Source organism: Erithacus rubecula (assembly GCF_903797595.1).
Source record: "Erithacus rubecula genome assembly, chromosome: 9".
NCBI lineage: Eukaryota > Metazoa > Chordata > Aves > Passeriformes > Muscicapidae > Erithacus > Erithacus rubecula.
In genome coordinates this window covers 25,744,035-25,763,643 of record NC_136660.1, presented here as the reverse complement: position 1 = coordinate 25,763,643, position 19,609 = coordinate 25,744,035, and the positions used below count along the sequence as shown (strand labels likewise).

The 19,609-nt window shown below is 43.2% G+C and overlaps 1 protein-coding gene across 2 annotated transcripts in view; it reads right to left on the bottom strand.

Moving 5' to 3' along the window:
• Window positions 1-12,740, bottom strand: part of SHOC2 (SHOC2 leucine rich repeat scaffold protein) — a 61,668-nt gene extending 48,928 nt beyond the window's left edge. Inside the window, exons 1-2 of one of the 2 annotated variants that reach the window (XM_079313234.1) lie at window positions 12,589-12,736; window positions 11,706-11,856 (exon numbers count right to left, since the gene is read on the bottom strand). The gene's annotated coding sequence lies outside the window, so the exon portion shown is untranslated. Of the gene's footprint in view, window positions 1-11,705; window positions 11,857-12,588 lie in introns of both variants that reach the window. The other variant, XM_079313233.1, reaches the window with a different exon arrangement.
• Window positions 12,741-19,609: the final 6,869 nt, after the last annotated feature.

Here is a 19,609-nt window from a genome sequence, read left to right as displayed (position 1 = left end):
CAATAACCAAAGAGCAGTAGCAGACAGACAGGCAGGACATCAGACCTGGCTAAGGAGGATGTGTGGAGCAGGACCTCAACTGCTGAGACCCCTGCCACAGGGCATGGCCAGTGCCACCTCCCAGCAAGGCACAGCCTGCCAGAGCTATTCCTCCATCCCATCACAAGCCTTGCTCCATGGCAAGAAACAGCCCAGCTACATCCAGTCTTTTATTCCTCTCTGGGGATAAAGGATCAGCATATGTCTGAAGAAAACCTCCTCCCCACCAGCCCCCAGCTCCTGTGATTCTTGGACATAAGGTTGTGCAAACAGGGGCAGCTTCTCTCCCCCACAATCCCTCCTTCCTCCCCTTCTTACATTCTCTGACAATAATTCTTCACACAGGAGGTGGAGAAGTTGCAATTTGAAGAGCTGAGTATCACTGCGTGTACTGCATGAATTCCTACCATATCAAAAGCTTCTGTAATTCTTACAGAGTAGCATAACTAGTCTGACAACTGTCAGTACTGGCTTAGTATTAAAGCACACTTAAATGCTATAAATATGAATTATCAATTGTTTAAAAACAAATATACACATAAAATCACTTTATATTAGATCAGCATCCTATGGGGATCAAATTCAGACATGATGCAAAGAAGGAAATTTTAATTTTAAATTATTGTTGCTTTCCAAGGCTAAATTTGATCTGTGCTTGTGAGGACTAGCAGTTGACAACACGACTGAGAGAAAGAGGTTTTAACCACAGCCTCTGGTTTTGACACACTGTGTGCTGTCCTCTAACCCCTAAATTCCTCATGTCAGATCTGTGCAGATGATACTATTTCACTGCTCATTTTTCTCACAACCAACTTTTAGCTTGTTTTACAGAGCAAATAACACTACCACTAAATCCAGAGCAGATGATCCCTGCCAACACTCAGACTCATCACTGTGGGCTGCATTACAGCATGATCTTACACGGTACCATCTCGTTCCTACGTCTAGCATTTATCAATAATTATTATTTTGATTCAGGAGCTCTTCATCGCTCTCCAGAAAAATGTAGTATCTTCAAGGGATGCTTCTATGGGTCCATTTCTTCTCATAAACACACCACAACTGTAGGAATCTGCTAGAAAATTGTCTATGCCCTCCAACCTTTAGCCATGCTACCATTATGTCTAGACGTGCTAGATGTACAAAGTGCTATCTAAGAAAAAATTCAGTGTCGAAGTATTTATTGCCCAAATAGCCCTTCCACCTGTCCCTTAGAAAAAGGAAGTAAATCATTGCTCTGCAAGGCAGTCCTGGCCTTTGGACTGCTTCCAAGCCATGCTGCCCTGCATGCTCCAACATATTAGTCACGGATGCATACACAATAAATGAAGTTTCTAATAGAGATACAAAAGATTGAACATTAAACAAAAAAGGGAGATAACACAGCAAATCCAAATTAGGCTGAAAAAATACCATTTGTTTCAGTTAAAATTTCTTCCTTGTCTGTATTATTATCAGGAGCTCCCAATTTGTTATTTATTATTTCTAGATACTGTTTCAAATATTAGGAGGTTTGCATAAAAGCCACATTACTTAATTCAAGCACCACTAGCTGTCAATAAAGTTGGGAGTGATCCACAAGCGAGCTTGGTAAACTTCATTGTGTAAATTAATTCTCCTCCCCACCTTTATATGTATATATGTGTGTGTGTGTGTGTATATATACACACACCTGTGCATATATCATTATAATGGAATAATAACCACATCAGCATATCAGAGCACCTCATACTGAGAAGCAACCCTTAACGGGAAATGAAAGTCTTGACCTAAAAGAACCACTTCCTTGCACTGGCTAATTACTCTGCTCTGTGATCACTTGTTTAAACTTTCATTTGTCACTGCAGTTCAAGCTGGATATTTTATTTACATTTGGCTGGAAGCACTAGGCAGTGGTAAAAGCTGCACATTAATAATAACACTAACAATCAAAAACAAACAGTAGCCTTGGATGAGAAGTGCCCATGATCACAGGAGGTCAGAAAAAGGGGCATACAACCAGCCTCCCACATCTGACTGACAAGAGAACTTACAGTGTTCACTAACTGGTAATTAAGAGTTTTGGCAGCAAGGAAAATGAGAATTCAAATGAATCCTAAATGCTGTGATTCTAGACTAATCATCTCTGTAATGCATCAACAAAAACTTTATTTTGGAGTAGCTGCCTGAAAAGTGGTCAAAAACTGGTGAAAATATTTTCAGCATAAATAATTCAATTCTATTAATCAGGTTCTGCCCATTTACGTTCGGTAACTGAAGAGCAGCACATTTGTAGTGCATGAATATATAGACACCACTGACATACTTGTGGAAGATCCTTCAAAGTGGAAATCCACAAAAGAAAACTTGCTAACCTGTTGCTTAGTTCCAAGTCATAAAACAGGCTATACAACACTGAATTTACATAAAAATCATAACTAAGATATCCAAAGCTGTTGCCCACCTCACCCTCCACTGCTTAAGAAAGTTGCTTGAACAGGAAAGAAAACTTACTTTTAGAAGGGATTTAAAGAGTTTCAGCAGTAATTTTACAACTTGAAATTCAGTCCATGAGCTTTTACAGCCACATACAACCTGAGCAGAACTTTTTGCTCTTTTTGCTCACATGACATACAAGTCACTGCTCCATCACTGGAAAAGTGCATGAGAAGGTTCAAATCATTATTAATTTCTATTTAGAAACAGTAATTTAAAAGTACAACTCACATACAAACTTTCCATGCTTTCTCCTCCTACTTTTATTAGAAAACTTTATACCTCTAGATTTGCAAATGGAGTAATTCAATGATGGAAGCATACCAGTTACTTGGAAAAAGTTCAGGCATGCACACATACCTAAGTGTGTGCATTAAGATGAATGGAGGCAGGATACCTCACATTACCTCAGGATAAGGGAATACAGACAAGCTGCAGCAATGAGTAACTTTTATGCTCTGTACACCTTTTTGCCTTGCATTAACTTGTTTCTGTGTCACAAAATAAGACATTTACAGCGAAGATTAAAAAATTTATTCTGGACCATTTCTTTTTGTTGGAAGGTATTTCAACTATTAATTATGTAGCTTCAAAGATGAAGAAGGAACAAAAATCACGTTGTAAAAGTACAAAGCAATAGGAAAATCAGTAGAAGTAGCTCTCAAGCATACTTTTAGATTACCATGGTATACATCTGATCAGTTTATATTAAATGCTTCTGAAAGACAGACAGCAAGCTGGCCCAAGGAACCAACAGCCTGCAAACTGTGAAAGTCTCCCTGCTAACACAAAGCAGGTTTAAGTGAAAAAAAACAAAACAAACCAGTTTCAGTAGACACTGAACATCACAGGACTGAAATCTGTGACAAACACAGATTTCTCATTCCAAGACTTTACAGGTTGGGAACACCACAAAGATTTGCCTACAGAGACTGAGGGTGTATGTCCACAGTTTATATACACCACATGCTTTGAAGTTAAGATGAGAGCACCTTTCTTTTAGTATTATTAATACAGAGGATCATTAAGAAATAAGAGGTCATATACAGACTACAACCATTTCAGGATCCTTTCAAGCTACATGACTACTTGTTTCCACACAGTATGTTCAAAAATGCAATATGCTACTCTCCATGGTCCCCACAGCCAACAAAGATATCACTGCAGCCATGGTTCTGTGCCCATTGCCTTGCTCCACTTTCCACTTGGCTGGGAGGAGTGAGGAGTCTGGGGTTGGGATTCACCTCTGTTCCTCAACATGGTGAGCTTGGTGTCTCCAAGCCACATCCTACAGTTCATTTTGGCTCCCACTGGCTCACAGGAGGGAAGGCAGAGCTATCCCACTGCCACTGCTGCTGGCAAAAATCCCCCCTATAATTTGTGCCTTAACTTCTCTAATGCAAAAGGGATAGTGCACATCATATATGAAAGCAAGAAAGTTTACTCAAGACTATAAAAGGCTACAAGGTCTTTTTGGTACTACAACAGCAAATTCAGAAGTAAGTATGATTTTTCTCAGGGCTTCTGAAGCAGAACACTTCAGCAAAGGCAAACACACATCTTGAGATGTGAGCAGCTGCTCCAGAAGAGAAAAACTAGTTCCTTGTTCTCCTCTCTCTCTTTTATTTTTACACAACCTGATTTTGAGAAAAACATTTGGGTTTTCATTACCACAGGAGGGCAGGAGCATGTAAAGCTCCTGTCGATTTCTTCTTAGAGACAGCAGAACAAACAGTGGGAGCTGGAATGCAGGAAGAGCCAAGTCAGAGACCCGGAGCGTGATGAAAATTCAGTCCTACCAGCGGAGTTAACTGCTTGTTAATGAAGGCGTATGCATCCCATCTGCTGACTACAGAAGAGCTGGAACGGTTTCAAGAACAGCCCAAGACAGACATACCACCAAATATGTGATGTGAACGTTGTGCTCCATAGTCAGAAGTTTACCCCAGGGATTTTGGCAGGGCACAGCACAGACCCAGACACACACAGGGCACCGAGGCGACAGGACACGAACCGTGCCCTTGTCATGTGTTAACTGTCACTGCCCGGTGAGAACTGCAAAATCCTTCCAGGGGCATTTGTTTGTTCATTAATTCTGATTTCAGGAGAAAGTTCTGGCTTGCACCCAGCAGCTAATTGGTTCAATAAACAGCATCTCGGCTTAGAAGAAGAAAACATGATACTACAGTGAGAGCATGTAACTGAAACCTCGATATCTGGGTATGACTTAGGGCTTCTCCAAAGAGCTGCACTGCAAAGAGAGAATTTTTAAAAGACAAGACAGGATACAGTCTAAATGCAGGAAACAACTACCAACATTTATCTGAAGACTTCTTATGGGGAAGAGAAAATAGAAATCACTACTGTAAGAATGTCCCTAATGATGAACTAAAACACAGAAAATAAATTTACAGATGAAATCACAGGCAAAAAAAAAAATCCATCTTCTTGTATTGAAATTACAACTCATAGGTATAATATTTAAACTTTTGTTCCCTCCTAGCTAGGCCTGCCACACACAATATGCTACGAGAAGAGCTGCCAAACATTTTTTTGAGTATTCCAAAAAGCAAATATGTAGCCCACCGTGAAAAACAAATATGAATACCTGAAATCTGTGATCAGCTGCACACTGTGAGAGTTCAAAAGACCTGGACAGACTTCCAAAACAAAACCTGCTGCACAAAAACAAGCTACCACATATCTTCATTTATGCTATTTACTGATATGAATTTCCCTTTTCATAAAATCTAGAATTTTAAATTCAATAAAGCTTATGCAACTGCCAGTATTATAAAATTCTCTTTAATAAATAATATTTTTGGCTTGGTAAGTACTGAACAATAACCATTTGATTTAAAAAACTATTAGAAAAGTAATTGTCACAGATATATTAGCAAGAACATTTGAGCTGAGGCTTCATTTAACCCATACATCCCCTGAATAAGAAATTGTGCAAATCACTCCAAATTATGCATATTATACATTCTTGGCTTTAGACCCTTTGATTGTACAATCATTTCTTTACATGAACCATTTTTAAAAGTCATGTACTCTAAGTGCTACATCAGAAGCAAAAGTAAAATGAGTTTTAATGGTAAATTCCTTCATATTCTGCTATGATCAGCATTTTGCAGGACTACACAGATGAATTCTCTGTTGGCTCTTCACTTCCTTGTTTAGGAGGTCACTATTCTGCACTATTTCTTTTTATAAAGATCTATTTTTGACTGCAGTGGACTTTTGTTTACATATTAAGCCACCTGATGCCTCCAGGAGACATATAGTTTGCTAGTGAAGTCATTTTCTCTCTGCTACACACAGTGACTCCGTGTAACCACACACTTCTAAACAGGAGTTGGTACTTGCAGCAATCTGCAAGACTCCTGGCTGTGCAGTTATCCCTTGGAACTAAAAGAAATGCACAGTTCTGCTTTTCTGCAGCAGAGGGGGAAGGGGAATATAACAGAGCACAAAACTCTACCACCACAATTTCAGAAAAATAACTTCTCATCTAATGAGGAGAATAATGATCACTCAATTATTTCTTTGCCTTGGACAGCTGCAGGTTGATTGTGGGGGTGTTGAGTTGGGAGAGAAGTATTGAGACAGATTATAAGGTTGCTTTTTTTAAAGAGGATGGAATGATGCTAGATTACACAAAAAAATAAGACTGAAGCTAAGAGTTCTGAACCTTTCCATGGCACAATGCACTTTACTCAAAATGTTGCACTGCACACAGAGCTTTAGCTAATTATCTACAGATTTACTACAACCTTCACTACTGTGCAATATAAGTTTTAAGTTGTGACACACAGAATAGCTTTCTTTGGTTTTAAAAAAAGAAAAATCTATGCAACAGTTAAAAAATAGTAAAATACAGCATTTTTTTTTGCTCTAAACATTTTGACACAACGGGAGTATTTCTTCCCAGGACAATTTTCAATAACCAATTTTCAATAATTAATGTTGTGCATTACAAAACAGATTATGACTTCCAGCATCAAAAAAATTTACAACAGTCAGAAATCCTATTATATAGGAGACTGGACAGCTCACGTGCTACAGTTACACAGACTACCACTACTGGCAGTCACAGGACAGAAGTCTCACAACAAAGAGAAAGCAAAATCCCCTATTTGCCAAGATTTAAATGGCTGGGCACAGGTAAGAGAAAGGAAAAGAGAGAAGTCTGATTCTCCAAGATCACTGCTGCACCTCGGCTACAAACAAATATCAGGCCCTGATTGTTCTGGCTGCCAGTCAGGCATTTCTTCATAAAAGTAATAAATACAATTACTTTTCTTCCCAATCAAGACAACATATCAGACCAATGGATTGTTGTGACTATTTAAACTGTCAGGAAACAACTTTTCAATTTCTGATTTAATACTAATTCCTATTAGGATGGAGACACTGAAAACACAAGACTAAATACAACAGCAAATCCTGAAGTAGTTTTGCCATGTTTTTTGATGTACTAAACCAACATTATCTGCAATATTGCATAGATAATTAAAATTCATATATATCTGTACCTGAAGTATAGATACACTATACACTAGCTTAGTGTTCACAGGTATTGGGGTTTCAAGATTATATGTATGCTTTCACATGACATTATTTAACCAGGCATTTTCATGCCCATCATTATAAATAGTTATTCTAAACTTCCAATAGACACAATTTTTTGACAGGAAAGTGTTAAAAGTACTGTGTTCTAGTATTACATATGCTGTTTGCAGCACTATGCAGAATACTTCATATGTAAGTGAATCATCAATCATCATATAGAAGTCCTAAGTAAATTTAGGATTCCTGCAATACTATCATTTACTGTTTCAGAAAACAGTTTTTGCAATTTTAATTCTTACAACAAGCTCAGTCTGCATATCCTTAACCTGAATAACTCATACGTGCAAAGAAGTGGAAGAGTGACAAGCTACTAACATCAAATACATTTTAAAAAAAACCCTAACACTTGATTTAAACACACCTTTCTTGCTGCAGTTTTCATACATTAAACCACGTAAAACAGAGTGAACCATGTAGAACAGAGTGAACCTTAGGATTAAAACAGATCAGCAAAAAATATAAAAATAGTTCCATGTACTACCATTTCCAAAATGTAACACATTACATTAATAACAAGTCTACAGCCACAAGAAATGCTGGCATTCTCTGATATTAAAAAGTCTCTAATCTATTAATTACTAAGAGTCAAGTACGTGATACTAATCACTGCTCTGTTTAACAACTCTGTAAAGCAAACTTTTGACAGATAGGTGATGGCAATCTGCCACCAGTTCCCAAAAAGAGTGTCTGCCTTCAGTCACATCCCTGTATCGACACTTTCAGTAAGTCAACAAATATTTCAGCACCAAAACAACGGTGGCACAATGTTTCACATTCCTTATGTAGAAAATATTCTCAGACATCCATAGGATTTCTGGAATTAATGCAAAACGAAATCTGTAGCAAACATGTTTTGCAATCCCAAATATAGTGAGTTTAGAAATAGTTGGTGAAAAACTGCTCAAGCTTGAATTTTTTTGCCTCCGAGTGCATGTATCAACCTGTGGGCTGAAAGGAGTGGGAGACCAGAACATGGCTAAGTTAAAATTGCACCTCATCACAAACAAGCCTCACTATTTAACAAGGATGCACTTCAGAACCCCTCTCCAAAGCAATACCAACCACGAACAAGATCTGTGCTACAGAAAGAGCCTATTTTAAAGCCCAGCAGTCAAAGCAGTGAGTGAATTGAGATGTGCTGCAATATTTATGCAGCCATTATAATGCAAATGCGGAAGGTATTAGAAAGGCTATTTGCATTGGTGCGCAGCCCCTTCAGTCTGCGCACAATGCCGACAGAAAGAACAATTAGGATGCATGCATAACAAAAAGCCTCCGACCACAGGGTAGGCAGGTCCACTGAACCGGATACAATATCTACGGGATCAACAGGGCTCCATGGAAATATTGCCTGCTGGATCACACCGTACCTCTTGTTCATACTTAGAATATGAAGCGTCCTTGGGCACAAAAGCAGGCAGAGGATTAGCACAGCAAAGGTGAGAGCGAGTTACAACCAATTCAACGCGAGCACCAGCCCCATGTCTCACAAGGCAGCAACCGGGCTGGAGCACAGCTCGGACCCCAGGCTGCTGCTCTGGGCAAAACCCCACCACCGACAACACACAGCAGCAAACTTTCAACTAGGCTAAAAAATAATAACTAAAAAACGGGTATGTACTTTGCTGTGGCAAAAAAAAAAAGCTCTCCAGCACTGATTGAGACAGAAAAGGAGGCAATTGCAAACCAGATCTAAACTCTGAGAACAGACTACGCTTTTGTAGAGAAAGCAAAAAGCAAACTAAGGGACACAAATATTTCCTTTTTGCTTCCCTAACATGTACACCTTAATGGTAAAACTATACCAAAAGAACCAAGTATACAGGCAAGCCAGATTGTTTAAAAAGTTCTTTGACCGTGCATCCTAATATTTATCTACACCAATTCACAGCCTCTCAATATATTCTCACATCAGTCAGCATGTCTGCAATTATGTGATGGGCTCTGCTCTCTCATTTCTCTTGTAGAGAATACAGATAAAGTACTTCTTAAACTGCAACAATCTTAAAATGGTCTAAAATCACCACACGGCACAAACCTACTGTTTTTAAATAAATTATAAACTGTCCATAATTTCTATACAAAAGATACATTACCTGGAGGTTGATTATGGAAAAAAATCCTAGCAATTAAAATCCACTTTTTATCCAGAGACCCGGATAAACTGAAAATGCCTTTATTGAACCAAATTTGATGCTGGAGAATTCCCAGATTTATAATAGTACGTGATGTGTATTTCGCAACAGAGTCAAGGCAAAGCAATGCAACACAAAACAAGCAAATTAAGGTCAATGGCTAATATTGCAAACATTACTATGCTTATTATAACAACCTGTTACATTTTATTCTGGTCCACTTTGTAACACAGCAAGACCACTGTATCAAACATACTAGATACGTCAGCCAGTACAGTTTCCAAGAAAACCAGAGCTTTTTTTATCTGTACAATCAGTTGTAACTGGCTTTTTAATCTTCACTGCTGCGTCCTCTCCAGCCCTCTCTCACACACACAAAACCACCAAAAAGAAAAAGGCAGAAATATCTCCTCTGAGATGCAGTTGCATGCAGTAAAAATAAATGCAAGGTATACGACGACAGAGCAGAGAGCAAGCCTCGCTTCAATTAAAAGAGCATCCACCAAAAAATAAAATCCAAAGCAATGAGCCTCGAAGCGTTCTGGGTGGGAAATGCCACTGGCCATGCTGAACGGGAAGGTACAGTGGGCTGGACACGGGAACATGGCACCAGCTTTTCCTGCACCCAGGAACAGCACAAACCCAGGTGCTGGGAAGCAGGAACAAGGTGGGCATCAGGGACAGCCATCCCAGGGGCTGTGGTGGGAACATGGGAAGGGACAATGCCACCTTCCCCTGCTGCAAACAGAAGTTTCCATCTTCCCTCAGACACGAAGGACAGCCTGCCCCTAGAGAGACACAGCTCGTTCCTAGCACCCACCCAAATTCTCCACAGTGGTATTTTGGAATCACTGAGGTCTCTTCAGGCAGTTTTATTTCCCTGCTACCATACTAAACCTTCCCAAAACAGAGCTTTGTTATTTACTAGGCTTCCTCAGCCTTGACAAGAAGGGATTGCAGAATGTGATCTTTATTCCAAACATGCAGAAGATGCTATGACAGCCCTAATTCAATTACCATGCATGAGCATTGTGCTCACATGCAAGCACCTACACGCACCCATTTCACGAGTGCTGGACACAGGTCACACAGGCTGGCAGCTGCTGGCTCGCACGGTGACAAGCCAGAACTGCCACACACACAAACATGCTTTTCTAGAAAGCCAAAGCCAAGTCACAATCAATCCAAGGGTTTCCTAAAAGGCACACACACAGCAGAGATCTTCAGAGCAATTAATTTCTGTACACAGGCGAACAGCACAGAAAGACAGCTGGAGAAAATACTGCTTGTCTGAAGGAATCCCTTCAATCACACAAAATTCCTGGAGGAGAATACACCCGTCAGTGCGATTTAAGTGTCAACATAACAAAGGAACGCCCCTCCCAGCACCTCCTGCCTTACAGATATGCCACGCTGGAAAGGGAAAACTACACCGGGAAGAGCAGCAACCAGAACCGTTCATCGACCCTCCCCTGCCATCACCACAAACAAAAAATGCTGGGGATTGTTTCTAGAAAGAGCAGATAGAGGGACGTGGAAGAAGACAGCATCCTTTCTGAGGATGCCTCAGTATTCCTCAAAGGAAGGCTGTGGACACAAGAAGACCTTTGTTTGGAATCATCTTTGTGTATTACAAGGTTACATATAAAATTAGTTTTGCCTAATATACGTGCTTTGCCTTGCCACATGTACAGAAATGCTGATGGTCGACAAACAGCCTAAAATTAAAGGAATACGGCTTTAAATAATCTCCCATTTTACTCATCCAAAGCAAAGAGCAATTACATAGAAAAGTAAAATAGTGAAATCCAAAACATTCAAGGGGAATTAAGATGATAAGGGTGTTACTAAAATTAAAATGTATGCACAGTAGTATAATAACAAATTCATAAGATACTGTAAATTTTTCCCAAAACCAGACTAGGTTTATATCAAGATCATCATACAACATATGCCTGAAATATGGCCATAAATAAGTGTGATTTAATTTGACCACCACCTACTTTAAGCCCTTGATTTTATAAATAGAACTATACCATAATGACTAGTGATTAAAAAAAAAAAAAAAAAAAAGAAACAAACCAACACACACAGTTTAGAAGGTAAAAAGAACAATATTATAAAGTCAAACACGCAAACAAGAAACAGTAGAAAATTAAGACCCTGAAGGTAACTACCAAAACCGTCTTAATTTCTATTCTGATGGTCCAAAAAAATCCCCACGAAGTACTGCAGCAATGACAATACACATAATTACAACTCCTTGATCATGAATATTCTGCCTCAAAAGTCTGCACATGTGCAGAACTCAAAGATTCCACGGCCCCAATCTCAAAAACACAACTTAAAAATTACCAGTGCTATTTCAGCACTTCGCAATTGTCTTCTCACACACTGCGACTTTTTATTCCATGTCCATACCTGCTCCTAAATAGGATGGACAAGTGAAGCAGCAACACAGTTTCACCAAACTTCAGTTCTGCTGAATTGCTGTGCAGCTCACGCCCAGTCGCAATTTTAGCCAAGGCGGCCGCTCACCTTACTAAGGTTACTACAGCTTCTGAAGCATTTCCTAGGGAAAGACACGAACAACTCGGTGAAGACGCCTTCTACAGCCACAAATACACGCGGGAAGCTGTCACACCGCTTTTCTCTGTCACACCTCTCTGTTTTAAATACCGGGAAAATCACCTGGCTAGACAGGAAGGCGACGACTTTTGAAACGAGGTTCTGTCTTTGTGGCTCCATCAGAGCTGCCACAATAAATACACGGGGTGAAACAGGAAAAGAGCCTCACGCCTGAGCGAGAGGGCGGGGGACCGCACTGACACGGGCAGAGCGGAGGCAGCTGTAACCATCGCCCGCCCGCCGGTAATCATTACCCTGCGCGCCACCGCCACTACACACAGCCCGCTTCAATCCCGCCGTGCCAGCTCCCGGCACCGGGAGCCGCCGGGGAGGAGGAGAGGTGAGGCTGTAAGACGGAGCTTCCTCCTTTCTTTTTGTTGTTATTGTTGTTGTTGTGGCGGCCGCTGCCATCGCCCGGCAGCCCCTCAGCCGAGCCCCGCGGGGGCGATGGCCGCCCCCGGCCCGGTCCGGTCCGGTCCCCCCCACCTGCGGCGGGCCCGCGGACCGGGCGGGGCAGCCCCGCCGGGGCGGGCGCGGGCTCCTCGCCACCCCCACCTGCACCCCGGCCCTCCCCGCCTTTGTGCCCGCGGCCTCCCGCCGCCCCCGGCCGCCGCCCGCTGTCAGCCGCCGCCCGGCCGAGCCCCCCGGCCCGCCTGCCCCGTGCCCGAGCCCGTACCGTGCGGCTCCGCCATCCTCCCGCGGCGCGCTCGGCTCCCGCTCCGCGCCCGGCCCTGCCCTGCCGGCCACCGTCTGTGCGCACCGAGCCGTCACGGGACCGCCCGCCCACGGCCCTCCCGCGGCACTCGGGGCGGGCCCGCCGAGCGCGGACCCCGAGCGCTTCCAGGTTACGGCGGAAGCGCCGCGTTGCCCGTGGCGACGGCGGGAGCGGGGCTGTGCGGGGCCGTGAGGGGCTGGCGGGGTCATGCGGGGCTGTGAGGGGCCGTGAGGGGCTGGCGGGGATGGCGGGGCCATGCGGGGCTGTGCGGGGCCGTGAGGGGCTGGCGGGGATGGCGGGGCCATGCGGGGCTGTGCGGGGCCGTGAGGGGCTGGCGGGGATGGCGGGGCCATGCGGGGCCGTGAGGGGCTGGCGGGGATGGCGGGGCCATGCGGGGCTGTGCGGGGCCGTGAGGGGCTGGCGGGGATGGCGGGGTCATGCGGAGCTGTGAGGGGCCCGGGCCGGGCTGCCCCGCGCTGTCCCAGCCGGTCCCGGGGGTGGCTCCCGGCCCCGCAGTCCCCGCCGAAAGCTGCCGTCGTGCCAGCGCTGCCGGGATGTCCGCGGGTGAGGAGGGCAGCCCGGAGCCGTGTCGGTGACCCACTGCAATTCATTAAAGTGTCACAGCAAACACCAAGTGTTTTTTTGCCGTTCTGGCGGTGCCAGCGCAGGCAGGCTCGGCAGTTCTGCTGGGATGGGCTGGTGTGAGCCGCTCTCACAGCTCAGCCACCCGCTCCGGCTGCGAGACGCGGCCCAAGAAGCCGGCACGGGGACCGCCACATTCCCAGGTCTCCTTTTGCCACAAAACCGGGACCATCCCCAGCTGGCAACCGCTGTAACCTCGGAGCAATGTCCTGACTTCTTAAACCCAACCTCGCTGCCTTTGCAAGGGATGCGTGGGAGCTGCAGGAAGGGGCAGCAGCCATTCAGAGGTGACAACCACACCTCTGTGTACACAAATACACCCGTGTGACAGAGCCACTGCCATCACTCGCCCTTTCATTTAGGATGAGCTTTAAAAGCGAGTTCTTTGACGACTTGTTGTAACAGATCTTTCAGTATTTTGCTGAGAAAGGTTTGGCTTTTTAATGCTAAGTTCTCAGATGGCTGCGAGCCTAGATGGATTCTGCACTGCGGTAGTGTCTCAACTTTCTAAGTTCTAAAATACGTCCAAAATAATGGGACTCTACTAATTGATCTCAGTGCTTGCTGGTCTGGACCTACTTCAGCAGAATCAAAACCATGAGTAGATTTGGGAGACATTTCCTACATCAGATAATCAAATCTGAGTATCTGCTATTTCCATCAGGTTTTTTACATCTTTTGGCAATCATCTGGGCTGGTTTCAGAGAAACAAGGCTATTCACATTCAATTATCAAATAACAAAATTCTGCCAATTGCCTTTGTGTGAGTCTTTGGCAAACCGAACAGTTCAATGTGGTTATGTGGTCTTTTACCAATAAATGCTGGACAGCATTAAAAGCAGAATTGGATTTTTGACATATTGGATCATAAGACAGAAACCAGTTGAAATTTCCTAGTGACATTTTTTACAATGACTGGATGTTTATTTGCTGTTATTAATCAATAAAACTTCATTGTGGACACTACAGGATCTTTTATAAGACATGGAAATACACTTTGCCTTGAGAACTAGGAATCAAAAAAAAAATATTTCTTCTGTGACTTAATTGAACACAGCCTTTTGCATTAAAATATTGTAGTGTTGTAGGATCTGAATGTTTTGTTGGCTGTGTACCTTTGCATTTCTCAGGCCCTTTGTGTGCAAAGTGTCACTGCCCAGTTGCCTTAGCATTTAAATATTTACCAAGGATAGGTGCTACATGTGCTCTGGTTCTGTTAGAGATTCTACTTTTGTTTCTACTTACTTTGCTTTAAAAAACATTGAAATCTAAAGAAATGTTACTTTATATTCAGAAAACCCTGATTTCTTCTAAAAAGCTGATATAAAGCAGAGCAGGACAATTGTCACAAGAGATAAATCAGCCAAGAAATTTACACTGACAACTCCACCCTTCTGCTGCAAATCCTTAAATATGTCATATGAGATTAGACTGATACTATGGTAATACTTGTGCCAACAATCAGAACTAACAGACATTTTTGCAAAGGCAGAATTCATGCATGAAAGATTTGTTTTTAATCTGCTCAAATGGAGTAGTTAATTTTATATCCTCCTACTGGATACTGGAAAGCTCAGCTCCAACCTACTCCCAGTCTCTTTCAGCAATGTTTGTCCCCAGATGTCATTGGCACAGACCTGTCCCAGAGCAGAAGATGAATATAAGAGTTCACAATCCTTACAAGTATTAGTGAGGGGTCTCTCAGGATCAGGAGACTGTGATAACAGGCCTGTATTTTGAACCTTGTGGTACTGGGACTGAGGACCTCTCCTTAAGACAAATCCACAGACAGAAAGTCAGAGGTTCCTCAGTCTTTGTTGCCCCAGAAACCCCACAGGACTGTACAAGCACCTTGAGTTATTGCCATGCACACTGAAACAAGCAGGAGAAGAAATATAATTAAAGAACATTTCATAACCTACATGGTTCTGAATTAAGGTTTCACTGGCAACTTCGTTTGGACATTGCCTAACTTTTAAAGGCTTGGCTTTGCAACATTCATAATGTTCCTGTAACACCTGCAGCCCTTCCTGGAAAGGACAGCTGTTGGTGCAGGATCATGCAGCATCACAGCAGATCTGTGGGCCACTAGCTGTGTGTCCCCACCCTTGTGTGTCCAGCACACACTTCTGCCCCTTTCACTGAAAGAGAAACAGCAGCACTGGACTGTTATCCTCTGTCCAGGCCAGCAGCAGAGAGGGATGAGTGTTGGAATTTGGATTATTCAGTGGATTCATAAGACCATTCCTAAGGCTAGTTGGTATTTACACAGTTGTTTCAAGCATGTTTCTACAAAATAGAGTGATTTATTAGGAGCTAGCTCTTACACAATGAACTAAAATAAAGCAATTAATTAGTTAAGCTTGCTTAAGCCGACCACAAGATCAATCTAATAACTTCAGAATCATCTTTGACTGAATTCAGATACCTCTGATATATAGTCCCACTTGCCTCTTCTTAATTTAGTGGCCGCCAGACTAATGAATTGACCCTTTCTCCCTCAGTCATGTGGCCTTTTCATTACCTCCTCCCAGCTGTAAAATTTTTGTCATCCAGCTACCCAAAAGCCTGCTCTCCTCCCCCAGGCAGGCAGCTGCTGCTGCCTCAGCCAAGGACACTGAGCTCCAGTCGTTTCTGCACTGCTGCTGGGGCACACAGCACAAGAGGCAAATTCTTTGCTGGCTGAGCCAACATGAAGACCAGCCTCAGGGAAGCTCTGTTCTGCTTCCAGCTCTGCAAGTCAGGATGTCCCAGCAAGCACAGCCCTTTGTGCCCCTTTCCACCCACATTTCCCTCTGCTCTGTCCCGTGTGGGGCTGCTTCCCACAGCTCTCCCTTCTCCTCTGTTCCTTCCCTGCTGCCTGTGCCCGACTTCCAGACTAGGATCACCTCTCCTTCCCCAGATGTCCCTCCTTTCTTACTCTCCAACTTTGGTTCCCCATGCCAGTCCTAGTCCAGTCACTTGTCTGGTTCTTCATGTCACTGCCTATCCCCCTGACTTTCCACTCCTTTCTTCTTTCCTTGTACTTGTTCTTTTCCTTGTTCTGTTGTGTCTTCTGTCTGACAGTTCCTTGCCAACCAGTCTCAACATAAAACTCTGATTCCCAGTTGTTCTTTCTTTCTGTATCTCAGACTTCCACTATCATGTCTCAAATTTCAAAATTTCATACTAGGTTTTACCTTCCTCTGATATGCACTTCAATCTATCCAGACCTTCTTGTCATATCCTATTTCTTTCCCTTGAATTGTCAGCTTACCAGAAGTTTGGCTTTGGTCTCTTGGCCAAGGGCTGCAAGGAGTTTAGTTATTCTGGGGAAGAGAAGCGTGTTTTGAAGGCTGATGCCACAGAAACCAAACCTGGAGATGCAGACAGAGAACCAGAGCCCTTGTCAATGTCTAGAAGCTGATACTCAATGCACTGGCTGACACCAAGCTCTGTCCCATTGAAATCAGACTCTGACCCTCCAGAGCAAAAGCTTCTGCTTGAGGCAAGATGCCTTTGCAATACAAAGAAGGATGCAAAGAAGGGGAACCTCAAAATGTGGTTCTCTGCTGAAGGGCTATGGTACAGTAAGATGTTACTATTTTTACTGTCACTTCCTTTCATATATTCAGAACCAGGTCTGACAATAAGTTATTTTTGCTTTTATCTCCAATTGTTTTTACAAAGCAAAAAGCAAGCAGCCTGATTTAGGACTTCAGAACTACCATGTAAAAACTAATCCTGGGCCTTCCAGCTTCTACTTTCAATTCATTAGCCACCTATCCATGTCTGTTAGCAATTTATAAACAAGCTTCCTAGATCTTACAAGAGCTCTTCCAGGTGGAAAGACAGGACATATCAGCACTGAAGCAGCACATCCAGAATGTCATGCATGAAATTATTTTCTTATTTACCTGTATGCACAGAAACATTTTCCAGAGTGTGCTGTGCTCTAACTGCCCCAAGCCCAGCAGCTCTTCAATTTGTTTAGTGCAAGGGAAAACTGCAAATCCAGCAGGCTATCAAGCAAGCTAATCTTCAATTATACAAACGGAGGGTCAAATTTATTAAACAATTTATCTTTCAAAGTCAACACGACAAACAACAGAAACAAGCAAGAGCTTTCTCATTCACAGACAATAAACTGCATTTTTCTAGACAGGAGAGTAACATCTGTTAGAAACTCTTGGTTTTTTCTTCAGTGAAAGACAGGGCAAATTAAAGGCTTCAGTTGCCTGTACTTTGAAAGGGGAGAAAGGCCAGAATGAAAACCCAGTTAAAATGAAACAGATGCTGAATATTCCAGCCCCAGTCAGGACAACCATGAAGAAACCAACCTTTCTTGATTTAATTTTCTTTTCTGGTACTTGCAAATCCATTTCTGACATCCCAGGATAACTCAAAAAGACAAAGCAGGATCCAACAGGACAATCTATGCTCTGGTAGACAAGTTTCTTTTAGCTTTGGTCTGCAGCACCTGAATTTCAGTAGGTAGTGTGGCTTCCCAGGACTAACAACATCCAGGTCCAGTATAATTCCCACAGTTAAGGGGCAAGAGGGGATGAGTATTCTCAAAAGTGAGTTTAAATCTACAGAGGTTGAGCTTCCTTTGTAGTCAATAAGATAAGCCCTATGCTTAGGCACTCTGAATCATATTCTGAAGAAATCACTTTTTCCATTGACCTCATACAGACCCTGGGGAGTTGAGCTTTCCAAGGGAAAAGCCACTTCCTCCCCAGGAAAGAGCATTCAAGTCTAAAGTGGCCCTGGGTTCACCAGCTTTTCACTTGCCTCACGAGCTGCTCGAGTGCTGTAGGTCTGTGCCTGCAGGTGGTACAAGGCATCTTCTACCATTGTACCTGTTTCCCTTGGCTCTCATGGCAGTCTTCTAAAACTGGCTGGCACCAGAACTGTGGTGTGGTGTGGCTCAGGTTTCATTTGCTCTGCATGTTGTTTCATGCCTTCAGAGATCCGTGGAGATTAGTACCAGGCTGACTGGAATGGCACGGTGGGTAGGAATGCGAGTGCAGCCCAAGTTTTTCTCTGCTGAACTTCATACAAGGGCATATCCTGACTCCATTCCACAGAAAAGAGGGAGCAGGCTCCACTTCCCCATTGTCCTCTCTGATCTTCCCGTTCTCAGCCACAGCACAGTGGCAGTGTAGCCCCTCCTTCTGGGACAGAGCCTGATAAAAGTGTGAAGCCGAAGGAAGGAGGCTCCTGCAGCAGCCAAGAAAGGGGAAAGGTCTCTGGGAGTGGTGGCTCCAGGAAGGCAGAACAGCTTTGTTACAAGTTTTTTTGAGATTGCTGTAAACAACTCACCTGTGTCCTGAAAGCAGGTCCATGCTGAGCTGTGTGAAACAGCTGCCCCTGCCCAGGCACGTATCACTGCCAGCAGGTTAACCCGGGCCACAGGCACAAGCACTTTTCCTTGGGATTACAGCTTGTCACTGCTGCAAGCTCTGCTGCCTGAAATGTGAATAGGAGAGTCTCCAGGAAAACAAACAAACAAACAAACACAACCCTGCTTCGCATCCTCACAATCTGAAAAATATTCTTTAAGAGTGACCCAGGAAGAAGAAGTTGAGTTTGAATAAAATATTTGCTTGTTGGTCTTAATAGCTGTAGCTCTGCTATTTTCTCTTCCTCTTCAGTGTGCCAGCAGGGATTGAGTGCTGGAGCCAGGGATGTATTTCCTGAAGGGTGACAAATAAGAATAAAGCCTAAAGTCAATTCCACACTGAAATTCTTACACAAATTGCTTCTTCCTGAAGAAAACAGATGGATGAAAAAAAAAACTCAGAAAGTAGTATGAAATAAGTAATCCTACAGTTCAGTTACAGAAAGTGAAAAGAACAACTCCAAAAATTGGTCAGGGAGCCAGGCATTATAGGGAGAACACCTATAAAGGGAGGTTTCAGATGAGGAATTCTAAATGAAACCCTGAAAACGAAATCATTCAGGTGCATATAGATCTTCCAAAAGGACATCTTGAAATTCTTTCTGCCCAGAGCCATGAAAACTAGAGCAGAGTGAGTGCCAGCAACTTTAACATTTATTATTATTGTGGTAGTGCACCAGAGCCTTGAGCTTTTTGTGAGGGGCTCTAAAAGAAGAGTGTTCTAATTCAGAGGCTGAAAGCCAAGTGTAAGACCAGAAAAATGACACATATTTGTCACAGGCACAGGGAGCATGACAGAAGAAAAGCAGTCAGAGAGCTGCCAGGTTTTTTATAGGCCATACAGACAAGAAGAGTGTTGGAGAGAGCTCAGAAAGATTATTTTTCAACACACATTATTAAAAGCCTGGTTGCAGGGATGGGAGGAAGCACAGAGATGTTTGAAATATCAGCAGATAG